This window comes from Bombina bombina, chromosome 3 (assembly GCF_027579735.1).
Source record: "Bombina bombina isolate aBomBom1 chromosome 3, aBomBom1.pri, whole genome shotgun sequence".
NCBI lineage: Eukaryota > Metazoa > Chordata > Amphibia > Anura > Bombinatoridae > Bombina > Bombina bombina.
Window position 1 is genome coordinate 409,257,436 of NC_069501.1, and position 17,223 is coordinate 409,274,658.

The following is a 17,223-nucleotide window of genomic DNA, read 5'->3' on the forward strand; positions in this document are numbered from 1 at the left end:
TAGAGGCATCAATGTATTCTCTGGATGGCAATGTTATCTATGATAGTCCACCTCTTCCATTCTTTATAGACCATTGGAGACCCCAACGGGGTGTTCCCCTTATGTGGTTGATACATACAAATTGAGAGTTCACGTTTTCCATTCTGTTCTATTATTGGCCCATATATTTTAAATAGAATAATGTTGCAGCTGGGATCCTCTATCATTTATGGGACAATGACACCCATTTAGTGACTAATAATAATGCTAGCTCTTATATTTGTCTGTCCCGTGTTCAGCTTACCATTGGTTCACAGGTATTATGATTATAGATATTTATACAGCATTTCCTGGGATGCGTATGTTTTTAGATTGATTCTTATTTTATTTTAACCATATATGTCTTCACTTTAGTAATTGTTTTGGTCATGTTGTGTGTGCTCAGCGATGGGGTGGGAGACGTGGGAGTATTCTTCCCTCAGTGATTTATGACCTATAAGAGTTATAGTTTGGATCTTTCAGGATCGACCACCGTGCAGTAGGACCTCAGGCTTGGGTGTGTACATCTGCTCTTGTTCTAGTTTTTAGTTTTGTTATTATTTATTTTATTTTGGTATAGTGATATGATTGAGGGTACATGGGTTGTATTTATTTATCTAATTTGGATTTTCTCATATTTGTTTTTGTTTTATGTCCATATTTGGCCTCTCCGTTTAGGAGAGTGCTGATCTATTTATGTGATTTAGGGAGACTAATATAACAATATTGATACTGATGGGTCTTTGGTCCTAGGTTCGGTAAAGGTGGGTCACGCTTTAGTGTTGAGATAAGGGTGTGAGGTAATCACCACACTAACTTTTAAGTTATATTTTCTCTATTATTATTATCTTTGAGGTCTCCATATAATATGTGAGTTGTATAAATATTATTTTCACTGATTTTATCTTTGAGATATACTGCTATAGTTGCTTTTTTCATTACTTACATTTAGGTGGGCATGAGTTTATGCATACGTTTTTCAACACTTTTTTTAGCACATTACATTTGGTGTTCATATCAAAACATTATTTATACTGTAGATTCTTGCACTTGAGCTTAGATGTTACGCTCGCCAGTGTATGCCACACCTGTGATGGAGGTGTCCCTCTTATATCCAGACTAGTGATGTACGTGCTAGAATTCTGACACTTTATCAATCATAGATTTCGGGGGGGGGTGAGGTGACGTATTACTCACCCTATCCCCATCTTACATTTGGGGGTTTGCCGGAATGAGAATAGTCATTATTGGCCACTAGTTGTGAAGAGGGTGTGGCGATCTGGGGTGATCGGTGGGCTTTTAACTCTATAACAGCACACCAATATGCCAGGCGCTCCCGTAGTTATGCTTTTGGATATTCTTTGGTTTGTTGGCTGCAATTGGTGAGGAATATACACTTAAGTTATAATGATCGGAGGATCTGATTATAATTATACTAACCGGGCTGACCGGTAAGGATGCCTATTGGCTAATCAATGCGACGGGGGTGGAGTCACCCGTGAGATGTAAACATTCCCTCGGTGTAGTCAGCCACATTGTGTGCGATCTACCTCTCAAGTCAGGTACTCGAGTTTAATACACCACGCTTAGATCAGTCGAGATGGTACTGACTATAGATGTCTCCTGGCACAGTTTTAATTTTAATTTTAATTTTATCTACATCGACAGTTAGTTATATGCTGAGATCGTGCAGGGAGGCGTGGTTGAATGGTGGTGAATGGCTGAGTAGCCTATCAGAAGTCTGGTCGTTGCGATGGATAGCCTATTGAGCACTTTGTTCTAGTTCTGGCTAACAGATGATCAAGATGTGATTGCCGAAAATTAGGTCTTTATAATATTGGAACATTGCTGGTTGGGGGGCGTCCTACGGGCTTGCTTGCCTTTATTGTTGAGCGCACATGACATGTTTGATTATATTTATATTTATACACTTGTGGTCACTTGCATAATGATTAACACATACGTAATTTTGCACACAGCTATCTATGATTGGTAGCCCTGAATGGGAGGGGTTTACAGGCCTTTATAAGTTTGCACTTTTTAATTTGTTGTTGGTCAGAGGAAGGGACACTGTTGGTCCCGAAACGTCACTGCTTAATAAAGAATTTGTATCACAGATGACAGAAGACCAGTGAGTGCTTATTTCTACAAATCTATATTCATTACTCAATAGCACCCTGGCAGTTTTTGGCTGTTGGTGAGAGTGCACACACCTTATTGGCATATTCTATATATCAGTAGATATATCTATACGTGTATCTATTCATATAGATATATAGATGAAGATATATATTTTACCAGAAAGAATAACACATATATACAGTATATATATATATATATATATATATATATATATATATATATATATATATATATATATATAGATAGATATAGATATAGATACAAAGAAAGGTAATAGGCGCAGGAAAGGATTAATTCAAAGTCTCAAACTGGGGGATAATATATACATATGAATATATGTGTATATATCAAGAAAAATGGATATCAAAATGAATATATGGTACGAATAAAATAAAAAAAGTAAAAAAATGTACCAAGTTAATACATTAATAGTTAAAAGTGTATGATTCAACAAACTAACGGCTAGATTATGAGTTGTGCGTTTAGGTAAAAAAGCAGCTTTAACAGGTCCTAACTCTGCTTTTTTACGCCCGCTGCTATTACGAGTCTTGCAGGTATAGGTGTACCGCACACTTTTTTGGCCTTACCGCAAACCAACTTATGTAAATTTCGTAAAGGCTTTTTCAATGGGACTTGCATAGCGCCGGTCCTGGATGGCCAAAAAGTGAGCAGTACATCCTCTACCGCCAAGATTCCTAACGCATTTTAAAGTCAGTAGTTATGAGTTTTACGCTACAAAGCTGTAGCATAAACCTCATAACTAAAGTGCTAAAAAGTACACTAACACCAATAAACTACCTATTAACCCCTAAACCGAGGCCCTCCTGCATCGCAAACACTAAAATAAAAATATTAACCCCTAATCTGCCGCTCCGGACATCGCCGCCACTATAATAAACATATTAACACCTAAACCGCCGCACTCCTGCATCGCAAACACTAGTTAAATATTATTAACCCCTAATCTGCCATCCCTAACGTCGCTGCCACTATTCTAAATTTATTAACCCTTTAAACCTAAGTCTAACCCTAACACCCCCTAACTTAAATATAATTTAAATAAATCTAAATAAAATTCATATCATTACCTAAATTATTCCTATTTAAAACTAAATACTTACCTATAAAATAAACCCTTAACTAGCTAAAATATAACTAATGGTTACATTGTAGCTAGCTTAGGGTTTATGTTTATTTTACAGGCAAGTTTGTATTTATTTTAACTAGGTAGAATAGTTACTAGATAGTTATTAACTATTTACTAACTACCTAGCTAAAATAAATACAAATTTACCTGTAAAATAAAACCTAACCTAAGTTACACTAACACCTAACACTACACTACAAAAAAATAACTTACCTAAATTAAATACAATTAAATAAATGAAATACAATTAGCTAAATTACAAAAAAAAACAAAACACTAAATTACAGAAAATAAAAAACAAATTACAAGATCTTTAAACTAATTACACCTAATCTAAGAGCCCTATCAAAATAAAAAAGCCCCCCCAAAATAAAAAAAACCCTAGCCTAAACTAAACTATCAATAGCCCTTAAACAACCACCCCAACAGTAAAACCCACCACCCACACAACCAACCCCCCAAATAAAAGCCTAACTAAAAAAACCTAAGCTCCCCATTGCCCTGAAAAGGGCATTTGGATGGCCATTGCCCTTAAAAGGGCATTTAGCTCTATTGCTGCCCAAAGCCCTAACCTAAAAATAAAACCCACCCAATATACCCTTAAAAAATCCTAACACTAACCCCCAAAGATTCACTTACCAGGAGAAGTCTTCATCCAAGCGGAAAGATGTCCTAAACAAAGCCGGCAGAAGTGGTCCTCCAGATGGTCAGAAGTGGTCCTCCAGACGGGCAGAAGTCTTCACCCAGACAGCATCTTCTATCTTCATCCTTCCGACGCGGAGCGGCTCCATCTTCAAGACATCTGGCACGGAGCATCCTCTTCAATCGATGGCTTCTTGCTAAATGAATGTTCCTTTAAATGACGTCATCCAAGATGGCGTCCCTTAGATTCCGATTGGCTGATAGAATTCTATCAGCCAATCGGAATTAAGGTTGAAATAATCCTATTGGCTGATGCAATCAGCCAATAGGATTGAGCTTGCATTCTATTGGCTGATTGGAATCTGTTGGCGCTCTACAAATAACCGATAATAATAAATAATAATTGGAACAGCCAATAGAATGCGAGCTCAATCCTATTGGATGATTGGCACTTTATTCATCAAAGTTAGAAAGCAGCCATTTTGATTAAAAACTTACCTTTGTTTTTTTCACAGCCAGAGCAGCTTTTGGCTGTGAAAAAAACAAAGGTAAGTTTTTAACAAAATGGCTGCTTTCTAAACTTTGATGAATGAAAGTGCCCCTGTTTTTAATAGTATTTTTAAAAACCTGGCTTTCATTCATCAAGGTTTACCTTCACTTTAAGCTAGGATCCAATTTGAACATCAGACAATGAATTTCCCTTAGGTATACAAATGACATATTCACACCCTCTAAGGATTGAATATACAATACATTATGCCTATTTTAGATATTTTTTATCGTATTTCTGTAGTAGAAGAGTTCAGCTATCCTGTCACAGAGTACCAGACATGCATAAAAAAATTATTCAAAGTCTAAGTCCATATATGCAGATGGTTGCATCCATGTGTTATATAAAGATTAAATACCTATTTATGGTTCTTGATATTTAAAAATGTGTAGCCTTCCCCGTGACTAATGCTACACATTTCAAATATCAAGATGAATCTGCAACAAACTAAGAGATATGCAAGTCCAGATCTTCAGAAGCAGAAATCTGTCTCAGAAAAGAGCCACACGCCACTAGTGACCACATTCTGAGGCATCGGAAACATCCGAATGCACATGCCTACTCCCCAAAAACTCACCTAAGACAGTCCCCAGAAACTCACCTATTTTAATATTTGCAAACTGTTGCTGTGTGGCATTCCGACTCCCTCACTGCCCCCTGCCATGCGCGGCCTGTTTTTATCTGTGTGCAGGGTCTACACAGATCACTGCATGTCCGCACTACTGCGTATGTTACAGGGAACATTGGTAACAATTCTATTATCTTTATAACTTTTTTTCCATCTTAAGATCTCTATTTCTTGTGAAAGATTTATGATATACAAAATTTGCTTAGCCCTTTAGATCCAATGCATTATTGTTTTAAAGTATTCAAAGCATGAGTGGTCTGTATAGAAATACTCTAATATTTACATCACTTGAGCAGACAATGGGCCAGATGCAATGAAGCTTATATAATATATAAGTGAGGTTCATTTGGGTCATTTAGGATATTAATATATTGTATTTTGTGTTCAATTGCTCCAAGACTATGGGGTAGATTTATCAAGACGCGGATGCTGCAATCTACCCCAAAGTTTATGGCTCACTGGAAACTTAAGTTAAGAAGCAGCGTTCGTAAGATCGCTGCTACTTAACTTATCCGCCACCTCTGAGGCGGGATGATTGACACCCCCTGCTGGTATATATGCTTGTGCTATGCTGCCCCCAATTGGCCGCTAATTTGCAGGGGACAGCATTGCACAAGCATTTCACCAGAAATGCTTGTGCAATGATAAATGCAGACTGCGTATGCTGTCAGCATTTATCGATGTCCGTCCAACATTTGATAAATCTACCCCTATGTTTTTTTTTCTCATTTGTTTAGAAACAGAAGGGACAAAATAATTTTAGTAATACTATAGACAATTCGACTTTTTTACGTAAAAGTTATCATATCCAAATAGTTACAAATCAAAGCTATTCTTGCTTCAAGCCAACCAGATCATATATTCATCCAGCTAAATGATTTATCTTGAGATAGTATCAAAAGTTATCCAAGAATATGTCAGCTACAAATCTTTTCACTTCCAGTTTTCCATTTTATAAATCTGACTGTAACTTTATCAGTTCATCCTTAAATCTCCTAGTTATTTGCATTTGGAGCTCACAAGGGATAGACAATAGGTATTCATACAAAAAAATAATGGTCTTATGGTTTAAAAATCTATTGCGTCATCTTTTAATCATTATTTTCAGGCATGTATGAACACAGGAAACCAACCCTACCGATCTATCCAATTCCATCCTTGAATTCTCCTTTAACATGAATTGACTTTGAAAATAGTAATTTACAATGCATTTATTGATTACATTGATATATAGTCTCTGTCTTCTAATAAATCACTGTATTCAGTTAGGGACAATAAAAAAAATAGAATTGTACGCAAACAAAATTACAAATGGGGTTGACAAAATCTGTTTAAAATTTGGGAGCCAGTAAGAATATTTGGAAGCCAGACAGTGGTAATTATATATAGATATATGGAGAATAACCAAAAACTTAGGAGCCAGTTCCTGGCTTCCTGGCTCCTGGGTTTGTCAAGTCCTAATTTATTATATTAAAAAAAACAATATTAAATGTGGAATTAAATTGCTCATTATAGTGAATCATGTCCGCTCGATATTGCTTATTGCCGACAGCATACGCTGTTGGCATTTATGATTGCACAAGCATTTCTAGTGAAATGCTTATGCAATGCCACCATCTGCTCACTGGTGGCCAACCGGCCGCTAGCAGGGGCTGTCAATCATCCAGATATTATCGGATCTGGATGATCTTAAACCACCACCTTAAAGGTGGTGGACAGGTTAAGAAGTAGCGGTCTTATGCTTTTTTTACTTCCATTTCAGGCGAACCTGAAAATGATGGGCCTCAGAAGCAGAATCCGCTGCTTAATAAATGCTTAATAAATGGAGTCTATAGGGTCTGATGATATAAAGTTTTCCACTCAAGTGAGATGATATAAAATGATCCTCCAGCCCTACAAGATCTCTCACAAGACTTCTCCAAGGGGGGTTCCCTGCATTTCTGTATGTGAAGGAGAGATAAGTGCAGTGCAATATAGCACTGCATGACATGACAGTTCTGCTGCATTTACACTTTGTGCTTTGCATTCTATATTACTTTACACTTCAAATTAAGTTTTATTACATTTAAAGGTTGCACTTTCTATTTTCTATTTTAAAGCATGCAGATTCAGTATACAGCAGTGTATTTAGGATTTTGATTTTACAACTAACAAGTTAGGATCATACTTTGTATATTTATGTGTATATTTGTCAGTGTTTTTTCCTGTTTTGTTTGCCATGTGCTGCTGGCAGCCATTTTACTCACCTCTCTTCCTGACTATGGTGCATTGTGGGGGATGCTGCTCATTTCCTGCACTTCCTTTTAGGGCCAGACTGGTGTGCATCATCCGTGTGAGACAGGATGCAGTCTCAGAATTGTGATGTCATCACTTATTATTTAAAGGGCCTCTGTTCAGTATGCTTTGCCTTTGTGTTGTCTCAGACCTGTTTGTGAGAGTTCCTGTGTATTACCTGGCTGCCTGACGTCCTTCCTGGTTCCAGATCACTGGCTTGTTCCTGACTCTGCTGTTTTCCTTGTTGCTGATTCTGGCTCATCTGACTATTCGCTTTGGCTCCTGACTCGGCTCGTCTTACTACCAGCTCTGGTTTTGACTCCTGGCTTCTTATTTGACTTGTGGACTTTTTATTATTTTTTGCTATTAATAAAGGTGTTATTATTTTTCCACCTCTCGTCTCAGTCTGATTCCTGGCACCCTGACATTACGCAAAGGCCATGAATCCTGATGGTGCTAATAATCCACCTTTACCTGCGATCATTTCCAGGATGGATGTACAGGATCAACGCTTGGATCAATTTGCACTAGCCCTGCAAACCCTGCTGACTCACACTGCACATTTGGAACAAAGTATCCCGCAAGTTATTGCTGCTCCTGTTTCCGCTGCTGCACCTATGCCTACCAGGAGTATGTCCGGTTCTGCACCTCTACCTCAGCGATATGGAGGCGATCCAATTCAGTGCAGAGGGTTTTTGAACCAGGTGGGCATTTACTTTGAGATGTTACCTCAGGCGTTTCCCTCTGACAGAGCTAAGGTGGGATTTCTCATCTTGTTACTCTCTAACACAGCTCTTGTCTGGGCTAATCCCTTGTGGGAGACAAATAAACCTGTGATTTCAATTACCCTGAATTTGTGGCCTCCTTTCGAAGGGTATTTGATGTTCCGGCTCGCTCCTCCTCTGCTGCTAAACGACTCATGTCCATTCAGCAAGGTACAATATCTGTTGCTCAGTATGCTATTGAGTTCCATACGCTTGCCGCAGAGGTAGGTTGGAACAATGAAGCCCTTGTTGCTGCCTTCTTTCATGGGCTCTCTGATGCAATTAAAGATGAAGTTGCTGCCAGAGATTTACCAGAGGATCTCGAGGCATTGGTGTCTTTTTTTATTCTAATTGACATCAGACTCAGAGAGAGGCCCTCTTTCAAGAAGCAGTTGCGGAAGCCTCCTGTTCCGTTGTCTCCTACGTGTTCGCTCCCACCCATGCCTCCCTTTCCTCCCATGCCTCCTGGTCCCGAGTCACCAGGTACTGCTGAGCCAATGCAGTTGGGATTTACGCATCTCTCCGTGGCAGAGAGGGCCTTTAGGAGGAGGGAGGGGCTCTGCTTCTATTGTGGGTTACAGGGCCACCTTTTGAAGTCTTGTCCTACATGGCCGGGAAACGCTCACACTTAAGGTCCGGTCAGGGGCAGAACTTGCTTTAAGGAACCGCTTAAGGAGAAACCTTTGGTCACGGTTGTCCTTTTCTGGGTGGACTCCTCCAAAGTCACTCAGGCTCTTGATGACTCCGGTGCTGCGGGCTATTTCACTATTGACAGTGATTTTTTATCAAAGCACTCCATTCCTGTTTTGCCTTGGTCTGTTCCGCTTGCTATTGAGGCCATTGATGGCAGGCCCCTTCAGCCCGCACTCGTTACTCACAAAACTGCTCCATTGTCCATGGCTGTTGGGGCTCTCCATTTTGAAACCCTCCAGTTCCAGGTGATTAACTCTCTGCATTTTCCGGTTGTTCTGGGTTATCCCTGGCTCCAAAAGCACAATCCCAGTCTCGACTGGCGCAGCTCCGGAATTTTGTCGTGGTCCCCGCAATGTATTTCCACTTGTCTTCGGAAACCAGTTAAAGTCTTGTGCACATCTTCGGTATCTCAATTGCCAGAGGCGTACCGAGAGTTCCTAGACGTTTTTGACAAGGTGCGTGCTGGTACGTTGCCTCCTCACCGGTCTTACGATTGTGCCATAGACCTGCAACCCATAGCCATTCCTCCTCGGGGCCGGGTGTACCCTCTGTCTGTTGCAGAGAATTGTGCTATGGAGGAGTATGTTGCCAATGCTCTGTCGTGGGGGATCATCCGCAAATCCTGCTCTCCTGCAGGGGCTGGCTTCTTCTTTGTGAAGAAAAAGGGTGGCGAGTTAAGACCATGCATCAATTATAGGGGTCTTAATCGTCTTACCATTAAGAATACTTACCCTATTCCGATCATTACGGAACTCTTTGACCACCTCAAGGGAGCTATGGTCTTTACTAAACTTGATTTGAGAGGAGCGTACAATCTTGTTAGGATTAAGGAGGGCCACAAATGGAAAACAGCATTTAACACCAGGAACGGGCATTATGAGTATCTTGTAATGCCCTTTGGCCTATGTAATGCTCCTGCTGTTTTTCAGGAATTTATTAATGATGTCCTACGAGATATGTTGCAACAGTGTGTTGTGGTGTACTTAGACGACATCCTCATACACTCACCCACACTTGAGGCTCATTGTTCTGATGTTACACGGGTTCTTCAGAGACTACGTGAGAATGACCGGTTTTGTAAACTCGAGAAATGTGAGTTCCATCAGACTCAAGTAACCTTCCTAGGTTATGTTATCTTCGTTGCAGGGCTCTCCATGGATCCTTACAACTTATCTGCAGTTCTGTCTGTTGCAGAAAATTGTGCTATGGAGGAGTATGTTGCCAATGCTCTGTCGCGGGGGATCATCCGCAAATCCTGCTCTCCTGCAGGGGCTGGCTTCTTCTTTGTGAAGAAAAAGGGTGGCGAGTTAAGACCATGCATCAATTATAGGGGTCTTAATCGTCTTACCATTAAGAATGCTTACCCTATTCCGATCATTACGGAACTCTTTGACCACCTCAAGGGAGCTATGGTCTTTACTAAACTTGATTTGAGAGGAGCGTACAATCTTGTTAGGATTAAGGAGGGCCACAAATGGAAAACAGCATTTAACACCAGGAACGGGCATTATGAGTATCTTGTAATGCCCTTTGGCCTATGTAATGCTCCTGCTGTTTTTCAGGAATTTATCAATGATGTCCTACGAGATATGTTGCGACAGTGTGTTGTGGTGTACTTAGACGACATCCTCATACACTCACCCACACTTGAGGCTCATCGTTCTGATGTTACACGGGTTCTTCAGAGACTACGTGAGAATGGCCGGTTTTGTAAACTCGAGAAATGTGAGTTCCATCAGACTCAAGTAACCTTCCTAGGTTATGTTATCTTCGTTGCAGGGCTCTCCATGGATCCTGACAAGTTATCTGCAGTTCTGCAGTGGCCTGACCCAGTTGGTCTTCGGTCTATTCAACGTATTTTGGGGTTCGCCAATTACTATAGAAAGTTTATTAAAAAAAATTCTTCCTTGGTCAAACCTATCACAGACATGACCCGTAAATAGAATAATCCACTCCATTGGTCACCTACTGCCATTAAGGCCTTTGATAGTCTTAAGACTGCCTTTACTGCCGCTCCAGTTCTGGCACATCCTAACCCTGTCCTGCCTTTCGTTCTTGAGGTCGATGCGTCTGAGACTGGAGTAGGTGTCCTCTTGTCTCAATGTCCTACGCCTGACTGTTCCTTGCATCCGTGTGGTTTCTTCTCTAAGAAATTGTCTTCAGTGGAGTGCAATTATGAAATTGGCGACAGGGCATTACTGGCCATAATTTTGGCACTCAAGGAATGGAGGCATCTTCTCGAGTGTACTAGCGTGCCAGTGCTCATTCTTACTGACCACAAGAATTTAACTTCTCCATCTGAAGCAAAACGTTTGTCGCCCCGACAGGCCAGATGAGCACTATTTTTATCTTGGTTTAATTATGTGGTCTCCTACCTGCCTGGTAGTAAGAATGTTAGGGCTGATGCCCTCTCTCGACAATTTTCGCCTCTGTCCAAGGAGGAGTCTGTACCTACTCCTGTTATACCTCTTGACCATATTTTGGCTACCGTACGTACTAATTTGACTTCTCACTTGGGTGAGGAGATCCTGGCTGCACAAACCAATGCACCTCCTGAGAAACCTAGTGGTAAGTGTTTTGTTCCTGAGAATCTTCGAACTAAACTTTTGCACACTTACCACTATCCTAAAGCTGCAGGTCACCCAGGCAAGAACCAAATGATTTGGTCTGTCACTCAACAATTCTAGTGGCCAGGTCTTCATTCTGATGTTGCTGCATATGTTGCCTCCTGCTCAGTTTGTGCACAGAATAACACTCCTCGACGTCTTCCTGTGGGTCTTCTTCAACCTATTGCTAATGGTGAGCGTCCTTCATAGACTTCATTGTCGAGCTCCCTGTTTCCAATGGCAATACTGTTATCCTTATGGTGGTTGACCGTTTTTCTAAAATGTCACATTGCATTCCCTTGATGAAGCTGCCTACCGCTCAGGAGCTTGCTTCAATTTTTGCCCGGGAGGTCTTCTGTTTGCATGGGCTACCCAAGGAGATAGTGTTGGACCGGGGTAGCCAGTTTGTCTCCAGATTTTGGCGTTCCTTTTGTGCTCAAATGGGGATCCAGCTTTCCTTCTCCTCGGCATATCACCCTCAATCCAATGGGACTGCGGAACGGTCTAATCAAGCTCTGGAACAGTTCCTCCGTTGCTATGTCTCAGATCACCACAATAATTGGTCTGAACTGTTATCTTGGGCAGAGTTTGCTCATAATAGTGCTATTAATGCTTCCTCCAAGTTATCCCCGTTCATGGCGAATAATGGGTTTCAACCATCCTTGTTGCCCGATTCATTCATGTCTCAGGGTATTCCGGCTTGGGAGGAGCATCTCCGGCACGCCGTTCCACGTGGGTGCGGATTCAGGATTGCCTTCATCATTCTATGCAGCGCCAAAAGTTCCAGGCTGATCGTAGGCGTCTGCCTGCACCTTCCTACCAGGTTGGTGAGAGAGTTTGGCTGTCCTCCCGCAACTTGAACCTTCGTGTGCCTTCCAATAAATTGGCTTCCCATTATATTGGTCCTTTTTGAATACTCCGACGGGTTAATCCTGTGGCCTACGCTCTTGACTTTCCTCCTGTTATGCGCATTTCCAATGTTTTTCATGTCTCCCTCTTGAAACCATTGGTTTGTAATCGGTTTATCCCTGCGTTGCCTCGTCCCCATCCTATCTTTGTTGACAACCATGAGCAGTATGCGGTCAGCAGCATTATTGACTCTCGTATGTCCAGGGGTCGTGTACAGTATTTGGTTCACTGGAGGGGCTACGCCTTTGCGTTGTCTCAGACCTGTTTGTGAGAGTTCCTGTGTATTACCTGGCTGTCTGATGTCCTTCCTGGTTCCTGATCCCTGGCTTGTTCCTGACTCTGCTCTTTTTCTTGTTGCTGATTCCGGCTTGTCTGACTATTCGCTTTGGCTCCTGACTCGGCTCATCTGACTACCAGCTCTGGTTTTGACTCCTGGCTTCTTAATTGACTTGTGGACTTTTTATTATTTTTTGCTATTAATAAAGGTGTGATTATTTTTGCACTTCTCGTCTCAGTCTGATTCCTGGCACCCTGACAATATTTTACAAATTACAATGCACCTTGTATTTCTTCTATTCCAAATAAAACTGTAAAACTGACAGCTTCAGTTTCCCAGATAGTTTCATTACTTTCTATGGGCCCAATAATCAAATATTCTCTAGTTTGGAGAGAAATTATACAGCAGACTTAAAAGTGTCTGAACTCACTGAATTATATAAGAAAAACTATGAAATATGGAAACCTCAGAGAGATGAAAGATGCCTTCCATAAAAAGTAATTAGGCTCTCTGTGATACAGAATTTCACAGGGGGGAAAGAAGTTAACAGGAGAACACCTGTGACTGATAGAAAGGCTCAGTTTGCAGCAAATACAAATTAAACTGAAATGTTTTCACTAGCATTTAACTTGCTTTTGCCTCTTGTTTGATATAAATTACTTCAGTTAAATGAGTGTATTATGAATTGTGAGCAAACTTAACCTGCAATTCAATGAGACAAGCTTGTGTAAACTGCTTACAGAATTGTGAGTTACCATTTGAGTTAGAATTTGATTTTGAATGTTTATCTCAAAAGCCTGGATAAACCAATAACATTTAGCAAGGAAATTCACCAACATAGGTTGAACATCCATGCTAATATCCTATTTGTCTATAAATATCTGGTCTCTGATTGCCATTTTTTCGCTTTTCAAAGTTGGAAATCTATTAGTAATCCAGGTCTTTAATAAGGCCTTACGCACAGTCAACACTACAAAATTCAAGGTAAATGCAAAACATGAAGATTTTGCTTCCCAGGTTAGGAATAACACCGTTAGATGGTCTATAAAAATGGGGATATGAAGCAATGCAGATAACCAATACTGAATCTTACTCCAAAAATTGTAATACCTTCGGGCAATTCCAAAAATATTTATATAAATCAGGTGTACATATCCCTTAAAACATTTAGATAATTTATGTGGAGTCTGATAGTCCATATTGACAGTCCTCTCAGCACCGAGGAGAGAAAGGCTTTCCTAACTTTTTTTGAAGTTATGTTTAACAGTGTCCAAAGTACCTGTCTGTAGCTCCAAAGTACATGCTTTTATCATAGTTTGATATATTGTGGACAGCGGAAATCTACCATTTTGAAAAAGAATTAGTGAAATTTGGAAAGGGGATCTTGACCAAAACTCTGCATTATCTCGAATCAATGCCCCAATGTAATGCCTCAACTTCAAGTAAACATAGAAATGTTTATGAGGAATCTGAAATTCATGTCTCAATGTCTGAAATGTTTTAACCGTGTGCAAGGAATATTCCAACAACTGTCCAATTAAGCTCAAGCCCAGATTAGCCCAAGTCTTAAAGGTTAGCACTTCATCTCTATCCAGGAAGTCAGTATTACCCCTAATGGGAGTATGTGGGGATTTTTTATTTGTTAATATTATAGGGGAATTAAAGCAAATTTAAATAGTTACAATTAAAATATTTCAGCCTCTCCTTTAAAAAATATATCTTGCATTGTAAAAAAAGGGGTAGCACAAGGCAATCTTGCAAGTTTGGAGTTTCTTGCGGTCTGAGAAACTTAAACTTAGATTATTTGAATGTCTCTACAACAGAGCCACTATCTCTGTTTTAGCAATACATAGTACTTGAAAGTCCCTGCATTGTAACTATTCCTTATGGTCAGTCATAATGTTCAGCTATCAGTGAATTTCTTACCAAAGTTGTGATAATAATGGTAGCTTTATTACATAGTTGTCCGAGTTACAACTTGTAGAATGTAACCAGAAATAACTCATCACACTTAAAGGGATATGAAACCCAAAATTGTTCGTTCATGATTCAGATAGATCACGTAATTTTTATACAAAGAATAACACATTACAGGGATGCATTACATACACAAACAAGTACAGTAGGGGTACATTACATTTGTAAGTGCAATAATTGAGTTATACAAAAGGAGAGCAATGCCTTCATATCCCTTTAAATCTAGATTTACAGACCTGATCTGCCCTAGTGCAAGTTATTAACCATAACTACAAAAAAGTCTAACTCCCAAGCACAATTAATTGTAACCATGAAGTACCCAAGCTTCAGAGAGAACTAACCTTAAGTGCAAATGTGAACTATTCGGACTCCCCAGTGAATCTGACTCTAACATAGAGTTTTTAGTGTACACACTGTTAGTATACAGTTGGGATAATAATCCCGGAGCATATCTGATCATATTTTAGATTTAAATATGGGTCAGGCTACATCTAGGGTTATGGATTTTTGACCATTTTAGAATATGAGCAATTCCTAATCTCATGCCACCATATCTCACAACACTAACACTTCTTTAACGATTCAATATATATATATGCTACAATAAAACAGCTGGTTATCTGACCGTTGCTGGAGGAATTATGTTTGTTTGTTTAACTATTGCAGCTTTAGAAAGAATAAGTCATGCAATCTGCTAATATTATAAGCACTAATGTTTATAGTAGATTTCTTTGCAACACTATTCTCAACACTAGTGTTATTCTGAAGTCAGTTTTGGGTTTTTCTGGTAGCTGCACCTGAGTACAACAGGCATTTTTTAAACACGTTAAAGATCTACTAGAGCAGTAGTCCTTTCAGATATAGGGCCAGATAACGAGCGTTAACTGCGCTAGAAGTAAGCTTTTTGCACTCGTCGGCTTGTGCTTGTATTATGAGTTGAAATTAAACTGTTTTCACTTTTGCGATAACCCAACAAGCGCAAAAAGAAAAGTTAGAATATCACGTGCTCGTTCACGTATTCCCCATAGAAAAATAAAACTAACACCCCACTCTTGCGCAAACCCGATTGCATATTCTCAAGTGCACTAACCCAACATGAAAATATGAATATTTCAAATTCCAATGTTCTTCACATAGAAGAATATGTTCTATTTATTTATAAATACATATTTCTACATATATCTGATACTAATAACATTTACAGAATCATGAAAGATTCAGAAAGCATAGCATTAGTAAGTCAGTTAAGTAATAGTGCAGGTAGGGTGTATAAACCACCCAACTATGATCTACTATGACTAAAATTAGTAATTTTTACTATAATTTCACAGCAAAGCCCATTTTTATGAATAGATGTGCGGCTCTTGAATTTGTAACTTAAAAGTGGGTGAATTTTACCAATATGTGACTGTGCAAAAGTTATATTATTTCTAGATTGTAAGAAAATATATTAAAGGAACATTGTACTGTAAATTTTTTCTGTGCTTGAATGTGTTTAGAACAACCTGTTTTACATACTGTAGAGTATGAAATTGTTTATAAATAGCTACTTTACCTTTATTCTGTCATTTAAAATAGAAATGTATGCACGTTAAACCACCACCTATACTGAAAATTTGAATACTTTAGTATACACTATAGAAAAACTATGTAAACAAGAGACAACAAGCAGCAATCAAGTTCATAGTAGGCGGTGGAAAAGATAGGCAATTAAATTCCCTTGTGTAATTGCTCTCTTTAAGTGCTTGCCACTGCGTATAGACGGAGAATTAAGGAAGCCTAAATGTTAATAAAGATAGATAATATTAAGGGTCTGCTATTTCTGCATATTCAGCCCATGTATATTGTCATATTTTTCTGAACAGTTAATTGATTCTTCACTCAGCAAAACAGCTACTTCACATATAAAAATAAACCCACATGAGTGGTTTCCTGTATAGTTTATGCTCTGCAGCTATTATAACAAGTCAATGGGAATACATAAAGGCTAAACTAATTGTACAATGTCCCTTTAAATAGTTGAAGAGAAGAGATGCAAAAAATGTAAACGCTAGTTTAGAAGTCATTTTCAATTTTAGCCAGTAGATGGCAGTATATGAAAAGTAATCAAATTACAATAGACCGCTGGTCTGTGGTAACTTTGAAAACTAAATTCCATATGTTTGCATTTTTTTATTAGTTCTCAATAAAGTTTTTCAATTATTAGAATCAATTCAATTAGCTTTTAGGTATCACAATCAGACAAGTAGTTATTTGACATTTTGACAGTGCTCCCTTTTGTTCAGCTATTACAAAAGAAGCCCACTACTAATAAATTCAACAGCAGAATGTATACAGAAATAAAGGCACTCTTGGATATTGGAAGTAATATAAGCTTCACTGTGTTAAGAATACTTTGATTAGTAAAAATATCCTTATTTAGGTTTAGTGTTGATCTAGGCACTGAGAAATCTGCTGCCCCCCACCACCACCACACACACCAAAAAAAAACCTCCAGTAGTCACCCATTTCTTACAAACAAAACCTAGATTACGAGTTGTGCGTTGTTGTTTTAACGCTGAAAAAATGGTCATTTCAGGGTTAAAACAGCACTGCT